Raw genomic sequence first — 23438 nt, 5'->3', positions numbered from 1 at the left:
TAGAATGGCCGAATGCTCAGGCAGCCAGCATGATTTGGAAAAAGATGGTTGTATCAAAGCATACAAAGGCCTGATACGCTGGGCATATTCCGGAATGTAAGTCCTTCCGAAATTCAGAAAGCCCAGTAGAGATTGTAATTTTTTCAGTGTTGTCGGAGAGCGCAACTGTGCGCATTTCTCCAGGAAGTGGGGTGCTAAACCCTTCCCTTCGTTGTTAAGCTCGTAACCGAGAAACAACACTGTGTACTCTGCAATGTGCGACTTTGCAAAGTTAAACTTGTAACCGATGCCAGCAAAGTTACAAATTATGCTATTTACTCGACACAGATGCTCCCAAAGATCGTCGTCTGTGAGATAAATGTCATCCACATACGAACAAGCAACTGGGTCGAAGCCCTCCAGAAGAGAGACAATGCGGGCGGAGAATACTCCTGGACTGTTCTTGTAGCCCATTGGGAGTCGTCTAAACATTTTTTGCACACCGCCGCATGTAAAACTGGTCCATTGGGAACTTAGACCGTCTAGTCCATGGGCATAAAAACCATTGGAAATGTCAAGCGTGGTTTTAAACCGTTTACGCTCAAGACTATTCACTAACGCAGAGCCATGAGTATTCTGTACTGCGCAGTTACGGCAATGCGAGTTCAAATGCCTATAATCTAAAACCAAACGATATGAGCCGTCTGGCTTGTTCACAGTAAAAAGGGGGTTATTCATCGGTGACACACACATTTCAATTACACCTTGATATTCCAATTGTTCAAGGATAGCCGCGACTGAAGCTTTAGCTTCATGCCGTATGGGATATTGAGGTTGAGGCAGTGGCTGAGACCGTAAAGGAATCTCGTGGCTCGGTGACAATTTATCCCAGCCACACTGATTACGGTACACAGCTGGCGCAAGCGCCAGAGCCCACTCTTCTGCAAAATGCAGCGCTTCCACCCTCGGCACAGTGTGCGCGAAGCTGGGCAGGATTACCTCCTCCCCTCGTGGAGCTGCGAGAACAAAAGGTGGGGGCCAGTCAGCCTCCGAATGCAATTTGTCATACGTAGACGAGAGATTTTCCCAAAATACCCCTTTTACAGTTCGCTGCATGTCACCTTCAATTAACAGGACAATTTCAAAAAGACGTTCAGGGGGAGCAACATGCGTATCAGCAGTTTCAATCACAACATAAGTATCAGTCGCTGTCACCTTCAACAGTGGACGGAGGGCCTCTCTCACTATGGTAATCTCTGCTGCGCTGTCCAGCAAGGTCAGAGCCCACGTCAGATTCCGAAGCCGCGTTCTCACTATCTGGGGCATAACGATGCGCTGTCAGGGCGGCGACTTTCTTCGTGGCAAACTGTGGTCTCTTGGGCGTAGCGCCTTCCTGCTGCTCTCAACTGTTTCGCGGGCGGGGCTGACCACGTCCTGGCTGGCCACCCCGGCCCCTGCCGCCCCCTCCACCACCGGTTGACGGAGCCGATGAGTCCTGAAAGGAACGAGGAGAGCGTTGGTCAGAAGCCTGAAACCTCTCAGGCGATTTAATCATCGCGCGGTCGCGCAAATCATAAACACGATCCGACTGCGCAGGCAACGGAGTCGCAGGAGCAGAAACCTGTGTTTGTTGTTGTTGTTGCTTACCCTGATTCTGCTTTTTAGGCCAATTTTGTTTTTTGGACTTTTGTTGACCACTAGTTTCCGATGTCTGACCCTGGGGCTGCTTCTTCTCCTTATCAGGAAAAGCGTTAACCCCCATGACATTGCGGCCTACCGTTTTGTAAGCAGCCACAATTATCCTTGCCAACCGTCGGGGTCGTTCGGCCTCGGGAACCAACGCCAATGCGTTAGCAACCTGAAAGTTCACTGCATCCCCCTTGACATTCGCAAGTATCAGATCGCAAACTACATCAAAGGAGCCACACAGGCGCATACCCAATTCAACAGCCGACTCCGGTCCGTGTTCGTCTTGAACACGTTTAAGGACCCCACCCAGATTGGTCACAGACGGGGAGCCATAGCACCTCGAATAGACCGCTGCAAAAGTCTTACCCCAGGTCTCACAGTCAACAAGTTCAGGAGCCAAATCTTTCGGCAAACTTAGTGTAAGAATCCGGTGTTTATCACCCGGACTCGTGTTGGGAAACACAGCTTCCAGCTGGCCGAATTTCTCAGCAAGCCAGAACGGAAAATCATCCTTGTCCTGGGACTTTTTACCCATCACGGAATTCACCATGACCGGATTGATTTTCAGACCAGCATGTTCTGCACGAAGCTGTGCGCCCCTAGGGGCCGCGTCCTGAACATTACGGCTAGTGTAATGAACAAGCGCTCTAATCACTTCCACCGCGACTTCATGAAGCCGCCGCAGATCTGCCACATTACAAGTGGCGCGTAGAGGGTGAGGAGTGAATCCAGCCAAAGCGGGCCAAGGTGTGCCCGGAATGGACAAAGGACCCAACCTCGGAGCGGTTAAAGCGTGTGGTAGGGCGCCACCAAACCAAACTCCATGCTGCCAAGCGTCAATAGGTACCTCCAGTGCTCTGTACGGAGCATACGCAACCGGTACAGCCGTAGCAGTGTACGAATGAAAAACGCCAGAATTAGCGTTCACCGGTGGAAATGTCACCCACGAATAAAATAGTTCGTACGGGTAAGCATGTTCCGCACTCACCACTAGAACAACAGCCAAGCCCTCTACAGGGACATCATAAGCCCGCAAATGGTCACGCACCGCAATGCGACTATGCTGCGGGATGTCCACGGCTTGTGCCATGTCAGCACAGGAAAGTGAAAAAACAAAGATTACTTTGTAGCACAACTGGGTAGTAATTCAAAGAAACCGTTTACAGATAGATTCAAGCTTGAAAAAGACCTATTTCAAAAATAGGTAGGTTTTTCCGACACTGCCGTTTCCCGGAAACGGGAATGAAGGCGTTAAGGTTTGAATGATATACTACTCGAGTGTCATGATATAAGGCCAATCAACGTATGGGCGCCATGTAGCAGGGTTTCCGTTCTCCCACAGAACTGTGCACAGAGACTAGAACCTGGGTGAGTCAGGGTGACCCAGAACTCACCTTTGTTTCAGAAATCCCCTTACCAAGCTAGCTACAGTGTCTCATCGGTAGTAAATACTTCCCAATGACTTAGACAATCCAGAACATGAACTTAGGGTACCTCAGGTATCGTAGAACACATGAACACTCTTTCGTTATATAATCATTACAAACCGAAACTGGGAGGCAAAGAACACACGTGCAAGTTTGAAATGTTTATTTTTCAATGCAGCATTCTCAAACGCAGTATCTTGTATAATATCAACATACATATTATAAAAATCAGAGTCAGCAGCATAGTCACTAATCCATAATAAGCAAAAGGTGATAGCATGTTATGATTCAAAAATCTATAGAATTCTGTATCACCTATATTTCGCGCACCCTAATTAGTATATTATTTTATATCTAAGAAGGTCTCGTTTGGGTTCTTAGCAGGGCGGCCCCATACCTCTAATTCTCAGTAGGAGGAGATCACATCAACCGCTACCAGCTCTCTGCATGCCAAGCATCAAGTGTGTTGTTTCATTCCCTGTAACTCTATCTTAAACCCACGTAGAGCCCAATGTTGGCAGCAACATTATTTGTATTATGACTAACGTGGTGCGAGGATCAGGCCTTCAGCAACCTTGTGTTAGGTTATTCTTAGAGTGTGCAGTTCTCGGTGTGCAGACAGTTGTACCAAGTGTACCAAGCACGACTGATACCAGGGCAATAACATATTATTCTCAAATAAATCACATCTTTCGTCTAGGTTGAAAGCTACAATAACAATTAGGTGTCGTGTGCAAACTGAAGCAGAAAGAAAATATGGCGTTTAAACATTTAATAAGCACATGCTAACTTAACACAATATATAGAAACGTAGTAACCATATGACAGTATTTTTGAGTACATGCTGAGTTTTGAGATTTGAGATTACTTGTCTTGAATAATCTTTGCTTTCCAAACACATTCAATATGCTGTATCTGTTGAATTGTTTTTATAAAAGAAGTTTGACTTTAAAATGTGTTTTATGACATGTTATGCTTTACAGTTTGGGAAGAAAATTTTACTTACCTTGATTTCTTCTCTCTTATCTTTCAGGATTTGTAAAGCAGGGAGTGTTTGAGGATTTCTCCCACTACAATGACTTTGCTGAAGATTCAGGTAAGTACTTGTTTCCGCAGTAGCTCTTGACTTGACAGGTGCACAATTGCCTAGCAATGGCGTGGCTTTCAAGGCATGATATTTATAGGCCAGTGATCCAAGATGGTTGGCTGGATTTTTAAATCTTGCGCAACCATTTCCATATGTTTCCCCATACACAATCTGATATCTTAAAGTAGCATAGTGTTGTTTTGAGGTTTACTCACAGCCCACTTTAAATGCTTTCCTGGTCCTAGCACTCTAATTCAGCCTCATGAAGACATCTGGTGTTGAGAACCATAAACCTACTACGCCATGCCCTCCCTTTCAAGGTCCAATTATGGTTACTCTGGGAAGGGGCTTTCTGCCCATAAGACACATATGAGCTTTTATGAATGGGTTTGGTGAGCTTACGAATCATGGTTGTGACATGGTCCTGTAGGCTGAGAAATTGGTCTGGGTATTTATCCTCTTATCAGAGAGGGAGATTATAAACTGGATGTCATCAGTATAGGAGCGGATGTTGATTTTTTTGGACACAGGTGACGCTGGTGAGAGAAGTCAATGCGGCATTGAACAGGTTGGCACTGAGTGAATATCTTTGTGGAACTGGAGATGAGGCTGGAGCCATCTGAAATGAAGGGGGCCAGGCTGAAGTAAGGTACACATCCAGAGAAGGGCAGGTCCTTAGTTGATGGTTTAATGCAATCATTGGATCAGGATGTACTGGAGGATGGTGTTGAAGGCTGTAGAAAGGTCCAGTAGGATGAGGCCCCAGTGTAACCTCTGTCTATGGTCATCTGAATGTCATCCATGGCATCGATGAGGGGGGTCTCTGTACTGTAGTTGGGCCTGAATCCCGATTGAGTGGTATCAAGTAGGTGGTTGTTGTTAAGGTGGCTGGGTAGCTGGGGGTTTGCTTATCATTGTTTCCATTATTTTATCTGGGTAGAGTAGTTGGGAGAAAGGCTGGTAGTTAGCTAGTGTCTTCAGATCTACTAAGGGTTTCTTGAGGAGGGGGAGCCCTGTGGCATGGTTTTGAGCATCCAGGTAGGTGGCTGTGATGATTGAGTCATTCAGGTGTGGGGTGAGGTCTGTGCTGATAGGGTCCAGTTCTTTGGTGAAGACGTCGTGAGGGCATTGGTCCAAGGTTGCTCTGGAGTGTATCGACTGTATGGGCTCAGGGGGGTGGTGGAACAGGTTGTCAGGGCAGTCCTCTGGGTGGTAGCTCAGATTGGTAGGAGGGCTGCAATCAATCAATCAATCAATCAGGAAATTGTAAGTGCACTACTCACAGTGAGGATCTCAATGTGCTGAGCGGGGGTGGGGGTGGGGGGTTCACAGATCGGTTTAGCCGAAGAGCTAGGTCTTGAGGGTCTTCCTGAAGGTGTTCAGGGAAGGGATGCATCTGATGTCTGCCGGTAGCTCGTTCCAGGTCTTGGCTGCAATGTGAGAGAAGGATCTTCCGCCTGCTCTGGCTCTGTGGATGCGTGGGGTTTCGGCCAGTGCGAGTTTGGAAGATAGAGGTTTCTTTTGGGTATGTGGAAGTTGATTCTGTCATTGAGGTATTTGGGTCCATTGTTGTTTAGGCATTTGTAGGCGTGAGTGAGGATTTTGAAAGTGACTCTTTTCTCCACGGGGAGCAAGTGGAGACTTCGTCGGTGTTGGCTGATGTGTTCGTGTCGGGGGATGCCGAGGACGAATCTGGCGGCGGTGTTCTGTATTGTCTGGAGTTTGCGGAGTAGGGACTTGTTGATGCCGGTGTAGAGTGCATTTCCTTAGTCCAGTCTGCTGGTGATGAGTGTGTGGGTGACTGTCTTCCTTGACTCAGGGGGATCCACTTGAAGGTCTTGCGGAGGATGTGGAGGGTGTTGAAGCAGCTGGAGGGGACGGCGTTGACCTGTCGGTTAATGGTGAGTGATGAGTCGAGTATGATGCCAAGGTTCTTGGTGTGGTCTGAGGTGGTAGGTAAGCTTTCAAGGCAGCTGTTGGTCATCCAGACTGCGACGTCTTGCATTCCTTTCTGGAAGATGAGTTAGGCAGTGATGGGATCTTTGGTGAGGGAGAGGATGAGCTGGGTGTCGTCAGCGTAGGATAAGATTTTGAGAACGTGTTGTCGGACGATGACTGTGAGGGGGGCCATGTAGATGTTGACGAGGGTGGGGCTCAGTGATGCACTATCTGGAACTCCGCAGGTGATTTTCGTGGGGTCGGAGACGAAGGATGGGAGTCTAATCCTTTGGTTTCTTCTGGTGTGGAATGATCAGATCCAGTCCAGGGCTGTTCCTTGTATGCCTGCGTTGTGTAGTCTGGTGACTAGTGTGCGGTGGGAGACGGTGTATAGGGCCGCTGATAGGTCAAGTAGGATGAGGGCTATGAAGTGGCCTTGGCCCAGGAGGGTGCGGATGTCGTCTGTGGTGGTAAATATAGATGGCCTCTGTGCTGTGGTTGCTTCGTAATCCGGATTGGGACGGGTCGTGGACGGCGTTCTCTTCAATTAATCGTGTCAGGTTCCGGTTTACTGTTTTCTCTGCAACTTTGGATGCGAAGGGGGGATCGAGATGGGCCTATAGTTCTTGAGGACGATGGGGTCAGCTGTGGGCTTCTTGAGCAGGGGTCTGACTTCTGCGTGCTTTCAGTCATCTGGGAAGGTGCCTGTTTTGAAGGTGATGTTGATGGTGGGTTGTAGTTCGGGTGCGATGGCGGCCGCGGCTCTGTGGTATATGTGAGGGGGCTGGGGTCAGTGGGGGCCTCCAAGTGAATGCTTTTCATGGTATAGGCAGTGTCTTAGGCCGTGATCGGTGTCCAGTTGGAGATGCTGGGCTGGCTTGTGTTTCTGGGGGGCGTGGGTCATCTGTGGTGCCTGGTGGATGGTCGATTAAGTTGTCGTAGAGGTTTTTGATCTTGAGGTGGAAATAGGTTCCAAGCTTGTTGCAGAGGTCTTGGGATGGGGTGATGTCTGTGGCTTCGCTGCATTGGTTGGTGAATTCTTGAATGACACTGAAAAGTTCCTTGGAGTTGGTGGAGTTGACCAGGATTTTATTGTAGATGAAGTTCCTCTTGGTGGCTCTGATCTGGTTGTGGTAGTCTGTCATGGCGTCCTTGGAGGTGGTCTGGTTTTTGGCTGTCTTGGTGTTTCTCCATATCTTCTCCAGGAGACTGCAGGTGCGTCTGGCTACTTGGAGAGTGGTGATGAGCCAGGCGGCTTTCCTGGGGTGTTGTCTGTCGGGGTTGCGTAGCGGGCGAGCTTGTCTGCGCAGTTGGAGATCCAGGTGTGGAGTTCTCTGGCTGCGTCATTTGCGTCGGGTGACCAGGAGTGGTTGTCTCGGGTGAGGGGGGAGTCAAGTTGCTCGTCGGTAAGCTTGCTCCAGTTCCTTCGTGGTGGGCGTGAGGCTGGTTTGCGTGCCTTGGGTTTGTTGCTGGCGAAGTGTACGCAGTGGTGATATGTCCATGGCAGCTGCGTTGTGTGGCTGAATTGGACGCTGTTTCCTGCCGCGAAGATAGGGTCGAGGGTGTGTTCTGCTTTGTGGGTTGTGTGTTGATGAGTTGTTTAACTCTGATGCTGGCGAGGTTGGACCGAATGATAGTAGAGTTAGGGTCGCTGTGGTTGACGAGGTGGAAGTTTAGGTCTCCAATGAGTATATCGTTTGTTGATGGGATGGCGTGGAGTGCGATGAAGTCAGTGATGGTAGTGGCGAAGGGTGTTTGAGGGCCGGGGGGTCTGTAAACGAGGGTTCCTCTGATTTTGGCTTTGGGGGTGGTCTGGATCTGGAAGTGCAGGTGATCCGCGGAGGGGAAGGTTTCGCTGGAGGTGGTGAGGTCGGAGGGTGCTCCTGTGAGCGATGGCGAGGCCCCCTCCCAGGTGGTTGGGCAGTCTTTCCTCTGGATCTTGTATCCGTCTGGGATGGCGGTCTCTGTGGAGAAGGCGATGTCGGGCGAGAAAGAGTTGAGTAGGTTCCAGAGTTTCATGGTGTGTTTGTGTATGGAGCGTACATTGAGGAGGATGCATCGTACCTGGTGGTTGCCCCCACATACCAGCAGCCACCTTTCCTCGGTATGTGTACGTGTCCACAATACCGTTCGTTAGCATCTGGCTTACTCACTCCACTCGGAGTGAGTAAAATGAACGGCTGACGAAGAGCAACCGTAATAAGTACACTGGGGTATTGTAGATGCATACACATACCGAGGAAAGGTGGCTGCTGGTATGCAATGTGGGGGCAACCACCAAGTACAATATTGAATACACATTGTGGGGAGAATTTACCCCTAGCCCTGAAGAAATTGCTGGCAATTGTTAAAATATTTCAGAGAATAAACTCACGTCCGGCTGGGCGTTTAAAAAATATAGCACTGATTGTAGTCTATATTATTACTCTCCTGTCTTATTGTAAACCCTTAGGACCCCTGTTCTCTGAAATAAGTTAAACTAACCCATGGTCCGAAGGCCTTATATTGGGTTCCCTTGTGTTCCAAAACGGCAATTGTTAAAAGGCAATGAAACATGTTGGCTTCTCATAACAAACTGATGGAGTGTAACAGTAGGTCTTGTTTTTAATGTGAACACACAGCAGTGATTAAAATTGGAAGTAGCGCCAGTGACTGTTTAGCTCGTTTATTTTACATTGTAGGAGCAAGAAAAACTTTCTTGTATTGCTCTTATAGTAGGGGGTCAGGGTTGATGGGCACAAGAACATCTGTCGTGTGCTTATTTTACTTTTTTCAAATTTTTAACACTCTTCATTTCAATATAGTTGTGCACATCTTTTCACATATATTTTTTGGGTTGTGGAGGCTGCCAATAATGATAATCGGAGAACACCAATGAGAACCTATCAGTAGTTCCCATAGTGGTGTTTCTGTGAGGTGGCTTCACTTTCTTCACATATTTTTTTGGTTGGATGTGATGTAAAAAAATGTGGGTGTGGGAAACGCACATAATTCAACTTCCATGGGAGATAGACACTCTTGAGAATTTTAAGTAAGTGATAGGAGCACCCAGTGTATACAGCATTTATGAGCTAGTAGCTAAGTAGTTTCACCAGGATTAGGTTGTGGGTATGCTCATGATGTTTATCCCGATGTATAGCAGGTTCTGTTTATGATGATAGAGTTTTGAGTGGAGGGCAACCTGTGTTATTTCCTTCTGTAGCTCCTTTTGTGAAGGACACAATAACGGTGGCCCAACAGGGAAAAAATTAAGAAAAAACGGCTGAGAATGGTTACGGTGGTTGCAGGCAGTCTGGTCCCAGTTGGAGTGGGCAGCAGGCGCAGGAGCGGGCAGCAGCCTCGAACCTCCCAAGGAGAAGGTCGGGGTCTGGAGGCAAGAGATGGCACAGTGGAGCTGTGGAGAGAGAGTGGAAAAAGACCGAGGGTCACATGTGCACACGTGGAAAGGTCTGATTGGGGCTTGAAACTGTCATCAATGCTAGTGATCTTGCTGCTAAAGAATAGGGACAGTTGGATGCAGAGGTCCTGGTAGGGGTTGACTGGTGGAGCTTTCTAGTGGCGAGATTAAGTCTTTCACTATGGCAAGATTTCTTTGGTGCTGTTGATGCTGCTTTCAATGCTGTCTGTGAGTGTGGAGCCTTTTGTGATAGTAGCGTCTAAGGCAGACTTGTTGGTGTCATCCAAATTTTGTCTCCATCTGCATTCAAGTTGCTTGCAGTGGTGTGTAGTGATCCTGATGTCTTCCTTGAACCAGCTTGCTTGAGGGTTGGTTATTGTGGGTTTGTTGGCTTTGAGAGGAGCCAGGGTGTCTGTGCAGGCAGTGATCCAGGCATTGCAGACGGATTTGGGGAGGTGGTTGTTGTGTATAGGCCCGTGGTGTAGAAGTTCGAAAGTTGAAATGCTTTTGACATCATGTTTCAGTCCTTTCATGAAGATTTGGCTATGGTGTTTCTGTGTTGGTGTTGGTGTGGAATGGGTATGCTGAAGTTGACATGGGTGTGGTCAGACCAGGCAATCAGTGTGGGCTTGTTTACTATGATTTTGCTGAAGCAGGTGAAGATGGAATTCATTTTTTTAAAATAAAGTTTTAATTGATCAGAAAGAGGTTAAAATACAATTTGAATGAGGAGTTTTAAACAATGGAATTAAAAACAGGTTTAGCAAAGATGCTTCTTCTATAAATTGAAATACACAAAGATAAAACATGATTAAGGAGCGGATTAAAAAAAGGGTGTAAAAATTTAAAATACACAAAACCCTAAAGCAGGCATTATATACTCCTTTTTTCACAGCATATTTAATAATTTTCAAATACAGTCAGTATGCAGCGATCGCAAACTTTGATCATAAAGTGCAAGTGCAATACAGTACAGTCCAACATGATAGAGTCAATGTGCAAAATCCGCAAACTTAAGTGTAAAGTGCAAATGCAAAAATAGTGCAATCCGACCTGAAATAAAGTGCTTGAACAGAACAGTTTGCTTATTTAATTCAGTCTAACAACGTTTCATGCCTGCTTTTAAAATTATTTTGATCTAGTTTTAGTATTCAATCTAATTTTTAATTTAACCCCCCTTTTATCGTCTCCAAATTCTCGAAGTATTTCCAATTTCTTTCAAAACATCTGACTGCTCCCACACAACGGGCATAAGCTTTTTCAAAGTTCCGGGACCTCCTCATTTTGTTAAACCATTTTAAATGGGATTATCAATAAAGTTAAGAAGGATTTGGATAGGATGCACAATTTGCACATGTCTATAATAGGTAGGGTAAACTTTATCAAAATGAACATTTTGCCAACATTTTTACATTTATTTAGAACGATTCCTTTGTTTTTCGGCCCAGTATGGTTTAGTAGAATAGAGCACATAATTAACAGATTCATTTGGTCACAGGGTAAGACTAGAAGGGCAATAAGATTTATGGCGTTGCCAAGAGACAGGGGAGGGTGGTTACTGCCAGACCTTAGACTTTATTACTGGGCTGCAGTCCTACAGCAAATAACAGGCCTTCTTGGCGGTGCAGAGATGGAAAGTGAGATATATACTGGCTCGACGGAGATATGGAGTCTGATCCTAGAGGAGGAGGTTGAGAATGTGTTCTTGAGATTCACCGAACCAAGCTATTTCAAGAGAACAAGATTCAAGACCATAGAGGCGGCTTGTCGGGTGTGGAAGGCCTTTAAGAAAAGTTTTGGACTAGGAAGATTTCATGCATACACTAGACTAGATAGAGACATTACGCTACCTCCTGAGATTTTTTCTGATGCCGTATTTAAGGAATGGGGATGGCTAGGAGTGAAAAAAATGGGGCATCTGCTGGGCCTGTCAGGAGTGTGCCAATTCTCAGAGATACAGCAAGAGTTTGGGGTTAGTACAAGGAGCTTTTTTAAGTATCTACAGATAAGAAGCCTACTAGCTAGGATTTCCAAACCCACTCCTGAGGCGGAAGCCGGGAGGTGGCGGTACGATTTCTAAATTGCATTCTACTGGTTTTTAATATTGTTGTGGTGTCACTTATATTGCTGTGTTTTTAATAGCGACTCAGAAACACAAAGCCTACCGCCCTCATTGCTCTTTTGGGGCAGCAGCCCAATCGCTTCTTTCCACGCACAGCCGATCTGAACGCTGTTGCGCTTTCTGTTCACTTGAGCGGCCACCATCATCACAGGCGTGCTCACCGACCACGCCCCCTTGAGGCCACGCCCCCCGACCAGCCTATAAAAACACTGATAACTAGCGTCCACTTTGATTTCCAAACCCACTCCTGAGGCGGAAGCCGGGAGGTGGCGGTACGATTTTTAAATTGCATGCTACTGGTTTTTAATATTGTTGTGGTGTCACTTATATTGCTGTGTTTTTAATAGCGACTCAGAAACACAAAGCCTACCGCCCTCATTGCTCTTTTGGGGCAGCAGCCCAATCGCTTCTTTCCACGCACAGCTGATCTGAATGCTGCTGCGCTTTCTGTTCACTTGAGCGGCCGCCATCATCACAGGCGTGCTCACCGACCACGCCCCCTGGAGGCCACGCCCCCCGACCAGCCTATAAAAACGCTGATAACTAGCGTCCACTTTGATTTCCAAACCCACTCCTGAGGCGGAAGCCGGGAGGTGGCGGTACGATTTCTAAATTGCATTCTACTGGTTTTTAATATTGTTGTAGTGTCACTTATATTGCTGTATTTTTAATAGCGACTCAGAAACACAAAGCCTACTGCCCTCATTGCTCTTTTGGGGCAGCAGCCCAATCGCTTCTTTCCACGCACAGCCGATCTTAACGCTGTTGCGCTTTCTGTTCACTTGAGTGGCCGCCATCATCACAGGCTTGCTCACCGACCACGCTCCCTTGAGGCCACGCCCCCGACAAGCCTATAAAAACGCTGATAACTAGCGTCCACTTTGATTTCCAAACCCACTCCTGAGGCGGAAGTTGGGAGGTGGCGGTACGATTTCTAAATTGCATTCTACTGGTTTTTAATATTGTTGTGGTGTCACTTATATTGCTGTGTTTTTAATAGCGACTCAGAAACACAAAGCCTACCGCCCTCATTGCTCTTTTGGGGCAGCAGCCCAATCGCTTCTTTCCACGCACAGCCGATCTGAACGCTGTTGCGCTTTCTGTTCACTTGAGCGGCCGCCATCATCACAGGTGTGCTCACCGACCACGCCCCCTTGAGGCCACGCCCCCCTTAGCTAGATATGTGCATGCACAGGAAGCGCAGCAGACGAGCGCAGCGGGAGCGCCGTTTGCGCGCCGAAGGCGCGCCTAAGGCAAGCCCGTCTGCGCCCGTCCGCGCCAAGTCCGCGTCAGGCGCAGGAAACCCTGGCCTAAAGCCCCCCTTAGTAAGGTACCAGCCTAACGACCTGCACCGTCTACGCGGGATGAGCAACTGCAATTGCAAACTAGATATGAAGAACCTTAACGGTTCTTTCAGCTGTAAACTCTGCCGTTGGTCTTCCGACAGAGACCCAGCTAAGTCACTTACTCCTGTAACCAACCCTATGGATAACATACCGCACTTTAAAGGAGGGCTGATTAATGCTCGCTCCATGTGTGGGCACAGCCAAGACCTAAGAGACCTTATCTAAAACTTAGACCTCGATGGCCTCCTGATAACGGAAACCTGGCTAACGGACGATAGCAACCCTGATCTAGCCATAGCCCTCCCCCAGGGCTTTTCCATTTTTAGGCAAGACAGACTGAAGGGGAGAGGCGGAGGAGTTGCCATAATACTCAGAAACAGCTTCAACTGCCACACATTCAACTTAGACCCCCTCAAAGACATTGAAGGTCTTGGTTTCTCTATCAAACTTAACGAATCCTCGTCCTTCTCTGGAGGATTGATCTATCACCCCCCTGGTAATGCCACCAGATTCCTGGACACACTGAGTGACTCTTTGGGTCACCTCCTCCTTAGATACCCACACTTCACTCTTGTTGGGGATTTTAATTTACACCTAGAGTCCAAAACCGACGTACAAGCCAACAACTTTCTACAGACCCTAGAAATTTTCAACCTTTATCAAAGAGTTACTCAGCCCACTCACTTACTAGGGCATACTCTTGATGGGGTATGCACTAACCTCCCCCTTTTAACAACCATACCTCCTGTCCCTCAAATATGGACTGATCATAGTCTGATCCCGTTCCATATTAAAACCTTACGCCCGCTAACTACCAGTAAACCCAGTTCACACATGGATAACCTTGTCAACTGGAAAGAGATACAGGAAAACTTCGAGTCAAATCCTATTACCCAATCTCAGACCCCTAATCTCACCGGTGACGCCGAACATGATGCTAATCTCTTCCACAGCTGGATTTCTCAGGAAATTAGAGCACGCGAACCTCCCAAGCGCCCCCGAAGAACAGATAAAAAAACCTAAGACCAATGCCCCCTGGTTCACCTCAGATCTAGCAAAAGCCCATCTTTCTTGCAGAAAAGCCGAATGCAATTGGCGTAGAACGTACGACACGGCAGACAGACTTTCATATATTCAGCTGAGGAAAATATATCATTCCAACATTAAAACAGCTAAAAAATTCTTTTATACGAACGCCATTAATGAGTCCAAACAGAAACAAAAAACATTGTTCTCGATAGTGAAGACGTTCACCCAGCCCAGAGCGTTACAACCCGAAATTCCACCATCCCAAGAGTTTTGTAACCAAATTGCCGACTTCTTTGAGGAGAAAATCGACGCCATCCCAAAAAATGTCCCTCCACCTCAAGTAACCCAGACTTCAAGCAAATCCGCCCAGAAAGTAATTCCAGTTGGAAGTCTAAAAAACTTGACACCAGTCAATCTAGATCAAACTAGAGAAGTTATCTTGGCATGCAAATCGGGATCACCCTCTGCCCCCCGCCCCCCCAGAATTCTCCATCAACTCATTGACGTGGTGAACCCAATCTTTTCAAAAAGACTTTATTCGGTATATTTCAACCATAAAAGTGCATTAAAACATACAGTACATACATCAAATTTCATTATAAATCCAGATGAAAAAAGAATTGTATACATTACATACATTAGTTCATTCATTGGTCCAGACAGAGTCGCAGTTTAAGAACCAGTTTTAAAAATTCAAGAACTTGAAGGACACTATTGCTGTATAGCAGTTGTAAATATAAAAAGGCTGGTCGTATCTGTTTAAAATTCATTTTTTTTAAAAGGGCAATTAAAAAGCATTTGCGGGGGAATTCATAATATTTACATAAAAACATAAAGTGCATCATGTCCTGTGGAGACTTTCCGTCGCAGCCACAGGACGTAGGTTTTTTACAGAAGCTCTCCTTTTTAGGTCTTATAAGCAGATGTTGAAACTGGTTAAATCTAAATCTTGTAAGCAAGAACTTGTCGTGGGTGCTGAAAGTGCCGAGTAGATAAGGCTCAGTTGTCAAGCATGTTTTAACCATGATAAATTTCCTTACACTGACTTTTTGTAGCTCAGCACCCTCCCTCTCAGCCTTCTTACGCTGAATGAACACCTGCTTAACTAGATCAATGTCCGCCTTCCCAATTTCTGATGGGTGTTCAAATAGATCAGGGCGACCCATCTCAGTAAAACATGTTTTAAGTACTTCAGCCAGGGAGAGCCTGACGCATTCTCAAGAGCCAAGAAGTCATTAACAATTAAATGTGTAAGGGGGATTTCTTCACATAACCACATTTTCAGCCAACATAACAGAGGTCGTAGGGACAGGATATCGCTCAAATACCCCACTCCTAGTTCCTCATGTACCATAAAGTTGGAAGTAGAGGCCGGAACACACAAAAGTCGTTTGTAAAACGTATTTTCTGTGATCTGGAGTTGGTCCCCAACCATATAGCCCCAGAGCTCACTCCCGTATGCTGTGGTTGCTACAGATTTTGCGTCATATAGTTTAATCATAGCAGCCGTGGGTTTATTACCAAGCTTTGACGCGAAATTAAAAATGGAAGCATTAACCTTAGACACATCACATTTTTAATTTTGCGTCAAAGCTTCTCCATGTGGTTGGGCTGGTACTTCCTCATAACGTGGAACATTAGTTAGCACTACCACGTATGGGACACAGTCAGGGGGGAGATTTACGTTCCTGAGTCTGGGCCTCTGTGGGGCCACTGCACAGTTACCTAGGGGTGCAAGGGCCTGCTGAATTGGCTGGTTTACTGGAGCTGTAGGTAACACAGCCACAGCACCAACCAAAGATTGAGGATTTGGCTGCCGGTTCTGCTGCACACTGTCCCCTGGCTACATCCTCCTTCCCACCCCCAACAGGGACAGTTTTAGGGGTTGTCACGCTTGGGGCAGGGGTCATATATCCCGCCACCAAGCTGCCCAGTCTTTCTACCTCAGAAGCTACTATGTCCAGTTTGGACATTATTGGAGTAATTAGATCTGAAATTTTTGCCTCCAATTTTCCTACTATTGTATTTATTAGTGCTTCTAGATTGGTGTCAGACAAGGTCACACTTCCCTCATTGTTACTACCCACTTTGTTAATTTTTTCCAAGCCCTGATTGCTTACACTATTAGTATTAGTGGCTTTCGAGTTATTGGGTGGATTAGTGTGAGATCCAGTATTTGCAGACTTTCCCCCGCGCCTCCCCTGAGTCTTTCTGCACTTCCTCACTGGTCTTTGTGTAGAAGGGACCTCCACTAGCTCTTCTACTGCTGAGTCTTCCTCTGAAGTGACAAGCAGGTCCACGGGCTTCCTATAGTGAACCTGTGCCTGTACTAGTACGCTGGGGCCCTCTGTACTGCATGTGGCATGTTCTAAGGTGCCTTCCAGATATTCTGTGATCTCATTAGGCACGATATCCATGACAGGGGGAAGACTTTTACTGCCTAATGAAGCCCTGCGTTCATTGTTAATTTGCGTAACTTTTTTTACTAGAAAGTTGTCCATGGTGCGTAGGCCCGATGCTGCTGGGTCCGTAGTAATTGTGGCCATGTTGGCTAGTAACGAGCAAGGTGTGTTATCCCAATCTCAAGCAACAGTTACCCTGCAGCACACAAATGAATAATGATTGAGTTATGAGCTATGCAGAGTCTTACTTGAATGTTCTGTGACCTTGGGGCCAGGGTCCGTGGCCCGTCCCGTCCTCTCCCGGCCACTGAGGGCCAAAGAGGGCCCGCCCTTTGCCCGGGCTTAGCCCGGCGCTGCCCGCGCGCTCCCGCGTCGCGGGGGTGGTGCTGCACTTTATGCGCCGCCTGGCGCCAACTCTCGGTGCGCGGCTTCCGGCCGCTAGGAATGCTGGGGGTTGTGGTCCTTTCCCCGAATCCCGGTCTCTGCTGCGGCGCTCGGTGGCAGAGAGCGCTGCGGCTGTAAGCAGGCTGGTGAAAACCTTCGTTTGGCGATGCGGCACCCCTGGTGAGTGCTGTTGTGTCCCCCCACCCAATCATTAACAAGATAGTTAATTCCTCCCTTAGCACGGGAACTGTGCCTCGCTTATGGAAACAGAGAATAGTTAAACCCCTGATGAAAAAATCCAATACACCCCCCTCTGAGCTTACTAATCTCCGCCCAATATCTCTCCTCCCTGCTCTAGGAAAGATTACCGAACAAATGGTTTATAGCGAACTTAAAAGACATCTCGAAGTACACAACGTACTCCACCCCCAACAATCAGGCTTCCGCCCCCATCACTCTACAGAAACAGCACTGATTGAATTAACAGACTCTATAAAGCTGCTGCAGGATCAGAAGAAGAAAGCCGTCCTCATTCTCCTAGACCTCACAGCGGCGTTTGATACCATCTCGCATTCCATTCTGATTAGCAGACTGAAAGACATCGGTATCTCAGAGGTGGTTCTAGCATGGATAACGTCCTTTTTAACCGACAGATCGCAAACGATCGCCTTAGGTCCTTTCCTCTCTAAAGAAAAGAGGGTCTCATCAGGAGTCCCTCAGGGCTCCATCCTGCGCCCTCTTCTCTTCAATATTTACCTAATTCCACTCATATCTCTGATCGAGTCATTCGGCATACTTGTAACATCGTATGCTGATGATATGCAACGCATCGTACCCCTAGAGGAACACTCGACTAAGGCGGAGCTAAACCTCAAAAGCTGTCTGAAGGCTGTTTTTCATTGGATGGATATAAACCATCTAAAATGTAATTCCAGCAAGACAGAGATCCTCCCAATGGGAAAAAATACCAACTTCTGTCCAGGCCTATGGTGGCCTGAAGATTCAGCTTCTCCCCCCCAGACCGTAACAACTGCAAGGAATCTTGGAGTCCTGTTCGACACCGATTTGTCTTTCGACCAACACGTTAGGACTGTGGCTGGCCGATGTTTCGGAATCATAAAGTCTCTAAAAAAATTTTTTGACTTCTTACCGATAAACTCCAGAAAAACCGTAGCAGTGGCCCTAGTTCTCGCACGCCTGGACTACTGCAACGGTCTTCTGGCTGGCGCCAAGAAAGCTACACTTAAAAAACTCCAAAGTGTACTCCACTCTGCAGCCAGATTAGTTTTGAAGCTACCCAGAAAATCTTAAATATCCGCAGCTTTAAAATCTTTACACTGGCTCCCACTTCATAAAAGAATATTCTTCAAGATTCTCATTGTTGCATTCCGGGCATTTAATAACTCCGGCCCGAAATATCTCATCAAGCGGTTCCCCCACTACAACCCTAGCAGATCCCTGCGCTCCTCTAATGACAATCTAATTCTTCCAGTTAGGTTCAATCTGAAAACCAAAGGTGGCAAAACCTTAAATTACCTGGCCACTAAAGCTTGGAACCTCATGCCCAAAAACCTGAGGTCCCAAACTCAAGAAAAACATTTCAGGAAATTACTAAAAACCTGGATTTTTAATCTTCCCGATGACTACACCATGGCAGCCATCTAATTCTTCAGCTTCTAGGACGTAATTTGGATCTCCTACCAAGAAATCAGCGCCAAGATGCTCCTTCCGGAGCGACAGTAGCGCTCTATAAATACCCCTACAAATTACAAAATTACAAATAGCCGGTAAGAGAGGGGGTCCTGCAGGATTTGGCGATAACGTATTACTTCAAGTAATAGAGAGGGGGTATGGTTGAACGATCAAAAGATTTTACGCCGAACTTAAAGCACATAGGGGGGATGACCTGGTGAAGTTGAAGCAAAATGGATGGACATGTTAGGGACAACGGAGGGGATCATTAAGAAATCATTGCAGCTCTGACAGGAGATTCTACGCTCCTCAGCATTACAAGCACAACATTTTAAAACCCTCTATAAACTATATTATACACCAGCAAGAATTGCGCAGTGGGGAGGCACACAAGGGATAACATGTCCAAGATGTGATAGCACGGAGGGTGATATAGTACACATGTTTGCTGAATGTCCGAATCTGAACCCCTTGGTGAAAGAAATTGAAGGGTTTTGGATAGATCGCTGAATTGTAAGGTCAGGTTGACCCCCGAAGTAATACTATTGGGAGTGGGGGGGACCACAGTGCAACCACAGTTTGAGTATTTTATGTTTGTAGCTATGGCAGTGCTACGTCTTTGCATAGCCTCTGTATGGAGGGATAGGCTTCCACCCAGTATGCAGCATTGGTTGGCCAGGCTATTGCATATATACAACATGGAAATGGAGATATATCCTACAAAAGGGAAGAAGAGTAGATCTTTAGGTTTACAGACGTGGAAGCCGATGGCGGATTGGAAGAAAAGGGTTGCAAGTAGAGTATACCCATAGGCCTTTTTTTTTCTTTTTTTTCTTTTTTTATTTTAGTTGTCCTTGGTTATTTTGAATGGAGGGTTCTTGAATATTTTTTCTGTAATACTATGTAACTAACAGCCTGATTCATCAACGGGCCGTTTTGCAAGCCCCTAATAGCGAATCATAGCGATTCGCTATTAAGGACTCGCAAAACGGTAATCATGTAGGAATCGCATAATAAAATGCGATTCCTACTGATTCCTTATTTGCGATTAGCAAATTGCTAATCACAAATAAGGAATAACTCGCCATTCATTCCTATGGGCCAAAAGGCCCATAGGAATGAATGGGGAGTATTCCTTATTTGCGATTAGCAATTAGCTAATCGCAAATAAGATTGCGATTTGAAGGGTGCCAGGGGTGTCCACAGGACACCCTGTAGCACCCCTCAAATGAAATTTCACACAGGTGTTGCACACACACATGTCCAAAGGACATGTGTGTGTGTAACATGCAACTCAGAAAAATGCATTTAAATGCATTTTTCTGAGTTTTCGCAATTTACCGCGAGGTCTGACCTCGCGGTAAATTGCGGCAGGAAATTGCGAATTCGCAAATTTAAATTGGATGTTGAATTGCATTTAAGGAATCTCTAATAGAGATTCCTTAAATGTAATTCCTCGCACATTTGCGACATCGCAAATAGCGATTTTTGCATTTGGGATGCTGAATCCCAAATGCAAAAATCGCTCTCGCAAAGGGCCGGATTCTCAGAATCTGGCCCTTTGCGAGCGCAAAAAAGCTTGATGAATCAGGCGGTAAATATCTAGAAATTTCCAAGAAAAATGTGAAATGGATTATATAGTTTGTTTTGTCCTGTGCTGGGTGGGGGGAGGGGCGGTAAGGGGGAATAAAAGTTGTAAAAAGTTTTGAATAAAAGCAATAAAAAAAATTTGAAAAAAAATAAATTGAAAAAAATTAAATGGGATGGAGGTTCCTTAGATTTCCAATTTTGGAGTATTAGGGAATGAGCAACTGTACATGAAATAAACAAAACATTTTCCTCGTTCTCATTGAGGGAAACTCTATCCTTGGATATACCAAAAAGGGCCAATTCAGCTGAAGGTGTTAATGTTTTCCCTATTGCCTCTTTGATGTCTATGAATATGGCCTCCCAAAAGGATTTCAATTGAGGACAAGAGAAAAAGGTATGGAGCTAGACTCCCTGGCCGGCGGCTAGGCATCTAAAACATTTATTCTCAGCCTCTGGGAACCTTTTTTCGAGTGCTTCCCGAGTCCAGTATGCTAACCAGCGGGACAAGAAGGCCATCCTTTTAAAAGTAGCGGCACGTAACGATTTATTGCCTAACAAACTTATAGTTTCCCAATCCTTGTGTGTTTCTATTACATTGGGTTTGGTTAAATATTTTCTCTAAATGGCTATCCACCGTATTTAGATGACCACCACAATGGAGCCTTTTGTACCAATTTCCTATGCCAGTGATTTTGGCCTAATAAAGAAATGTAACCTGGTCACCTACCATGGGAAGATGTCCACCAATAGTTTTTCTTAAAAAGTGGGAAATTTGTAGATATTCAAAAAAAGTTGGTTGCATGGGAGTAGTTGTTCTAGCCTGGACTTCTTGCTAAAAAATTATTCTGTTTTGGACAAAGAAGTGTCTTAATTCCCGGAATCCCAACTTCTCCCAATTTAAAATTCGGCTACTACTAATTTGGAGGCCCAAACAGGAACACTCACATAGGCTTAAAAACTGGGAAGCTGAAGAGCTCTGATTTTTCTTAAAAAAGGACTGTAATCTAGATAGATGCTCTTTTATGGTCTTATATCTTGTCCTTTTGGGGAGTTTTGCGGTCTTTAAAAATACCTGAGTTTGGCAATCAGACTCTTGTATCATAAGAAGAAGCTATCTTGTTTGTTTTTTAATTCTATCAGACCTGCCACCAAGTCCAGAAAGGCTGCCTCATAATATGTTTTTATGTGTGGAAGAGCAAGTCCCCCCTGATCAACTGGGAGTTGAATCACAGAGAGCTTTACTCTGGGGGTTTTACCCCCCCCCCCAAACACAGCTTCTGATCATAGATTCGATGTCTTTAAGAAAAATAGAATTCAACTTAATAGGTATATTACAAAATAAAAATATTAACAAGGGTAGAATCGACATCTTGATCAGGGATACCCTACCGATCAAGGATAGAGGAATTAAAAGACATTGAGAAAGAAGATTCTTTATTTTATTCTTCATTCTCACATAGTTAAGGAGATAAAGCTGTTGATAATCACAGGTCACATAGATGCCTAAGTATCTAATTGGATCTCGACTTATGGCCTGGACATGCAAACAAGATGGAAGATGGCTAAGACTGGTGTTTAAGGCGAGGACCTCTGTTTTTTTTGTATTGATTTTGTAGCCTACTATTTGTTCATATGCTTTGAATTCTTTTAATATGCTTTCAATATTCTCCTTGTTTGGCTTTGCGTAGAGGATAATATCATTGGCAAATAATTGAAGCTTCGCCATGCCAGTAATCGGGGGGAGGATATTGGGATTTTGATAACCATGGGTTCAATAAAAAAAGTAAAAAGGAGGGGGGATAAAGGGCAGCCCTGCCTGGTCCCACGATTAACTTGGATTGAGCCAGCTTTTTCTGAATTTATTATAATCTGTGCAGAGGCGCCTTGATAGATGTTCTGGAGCATTTTAATCACCTGTTCGGGGAACCCGAATTTATTAAGAGAGTAGAACAGGGTTGCCCAATTAACTAGGTCGAACGCTTTTTCAGCTTAGACCATGAGGATACAGGCGGGGGTTGAATTCACATTAAATTAGTCTAAAGCCTGAACTAAAAATTCAAAATTAGAAGACATAATACGACCTGCTATAAATCCTGACTGATCACTATGTATGACTTCTTGTGCTGCATACATAAATTGCTGGGCCCAGATTTTCATAAGGATTTTATAGTCAGAATGTAAAAGACTTATTGGTCTATAAGAGTTGATATCTTCTGGGCTTTTGTCTTTTTTTACAAAAGATATTATTATTGCTTCTTTAAAAGACGCGGGTACCATTCCTCCTGACTTGATGTAATTAAATAAATTCATGAGTGGAGTGGCTAGTTCTTTTGTAAAGGTTTTATAGAATTCAATTGGGAACCCGTCTTGCCCACAGGCTTTCGCCCCTGGTGTTGCCTTTATAGCTTCTACTATTTCTCCTGTATTAATTTCTAACCCTAGTTGTAAAGCCCGATTGGAGGTGATCTTTGGGATATCTAAGTTCATAAAATATTCCTGGATCTGACCCTCCTCTACTTGGTATTCAGTGGAATAGATGTGATTAAAATGCTCCAGGAAAGCCCTTTGAATCAACCTATTGTCCATTATCTCTTGATTGTTCAATGGATTTCTGATTTTAACTATTGCAGCAGATTTTTGCTTTTTCCTCACAGAATTAGCTAGGAGCTTTCCAGCCAATTGGCTATCCTCATATATTCTTTGTTGGAAGGTTCTTGAACTGTTGATTTCTTCCAAAACGTTTAATTCTGCCTTTGCCTTCTCCAAGTGATTCGGGCAAGGGATGAGCTGTAGAGCATATTCTATTTCTACGGCTTTTTGGAGCATCACAATATTTTCTCTCCGCTTTTTGGCCTGGGCGGAAGTAAAAGATAGTATCTGTCCACGTGCTGCCGCCTTGAATCCCTCCCAGACCGAGAATGGTTCTGCAGAATTATTATTAATAGTAAAGAATTCTGAGATCCATTCTCCGAAACCAGCCACCCAGTCGGGGTTCTGAAGCAGGGTCCGATCCAGCTGCCACCTGGACTGTTCCCTGCCCCCATCACCTAAATTAACTTCCAGTTCTATTTTCCCATGGTCAGAAAAGGGATTACAACCAATGGTTGAAGTTAAAATCTGAATTGATCTTGATATCAAGAAAAAGTCAATTCTTGACGCCGTCTGAAAACGGTGTGAAAAGCAAGTGTAAGATGCCCCTTCTGGGTTTAATGTACACCATGGATCTATAAGCTGGTATTCAGAGATAAGGACATCCACAGCTTTTTTTGTGTTAGGTTTTAGTTGCTTCTTATTTTTATTAGAGGTGTCTTTTTTAAAGTTTTGTAAGTAGTTGAAATCCCCTGAAAAAGAAGAAC

Source organism: Lissotriton vulgaris, chromosome 4_1 (genome assembly GCF_964263255.1).
Source record: "Lissotriton vulgaris chromosome 4_1, aLisVul1.2, whole genome shotgun sequence".
In the NCBI taxonomy this organism is placed as follows: domain Eukaryota; kingdom Metazoa; phylum Chordata; class Amphibia; order Caudata; family Salamandridae; genus Lissotriton; species Lissotriton vulgaris.
Note: the sequence above shows the minus strand (reverse complement) of the source record.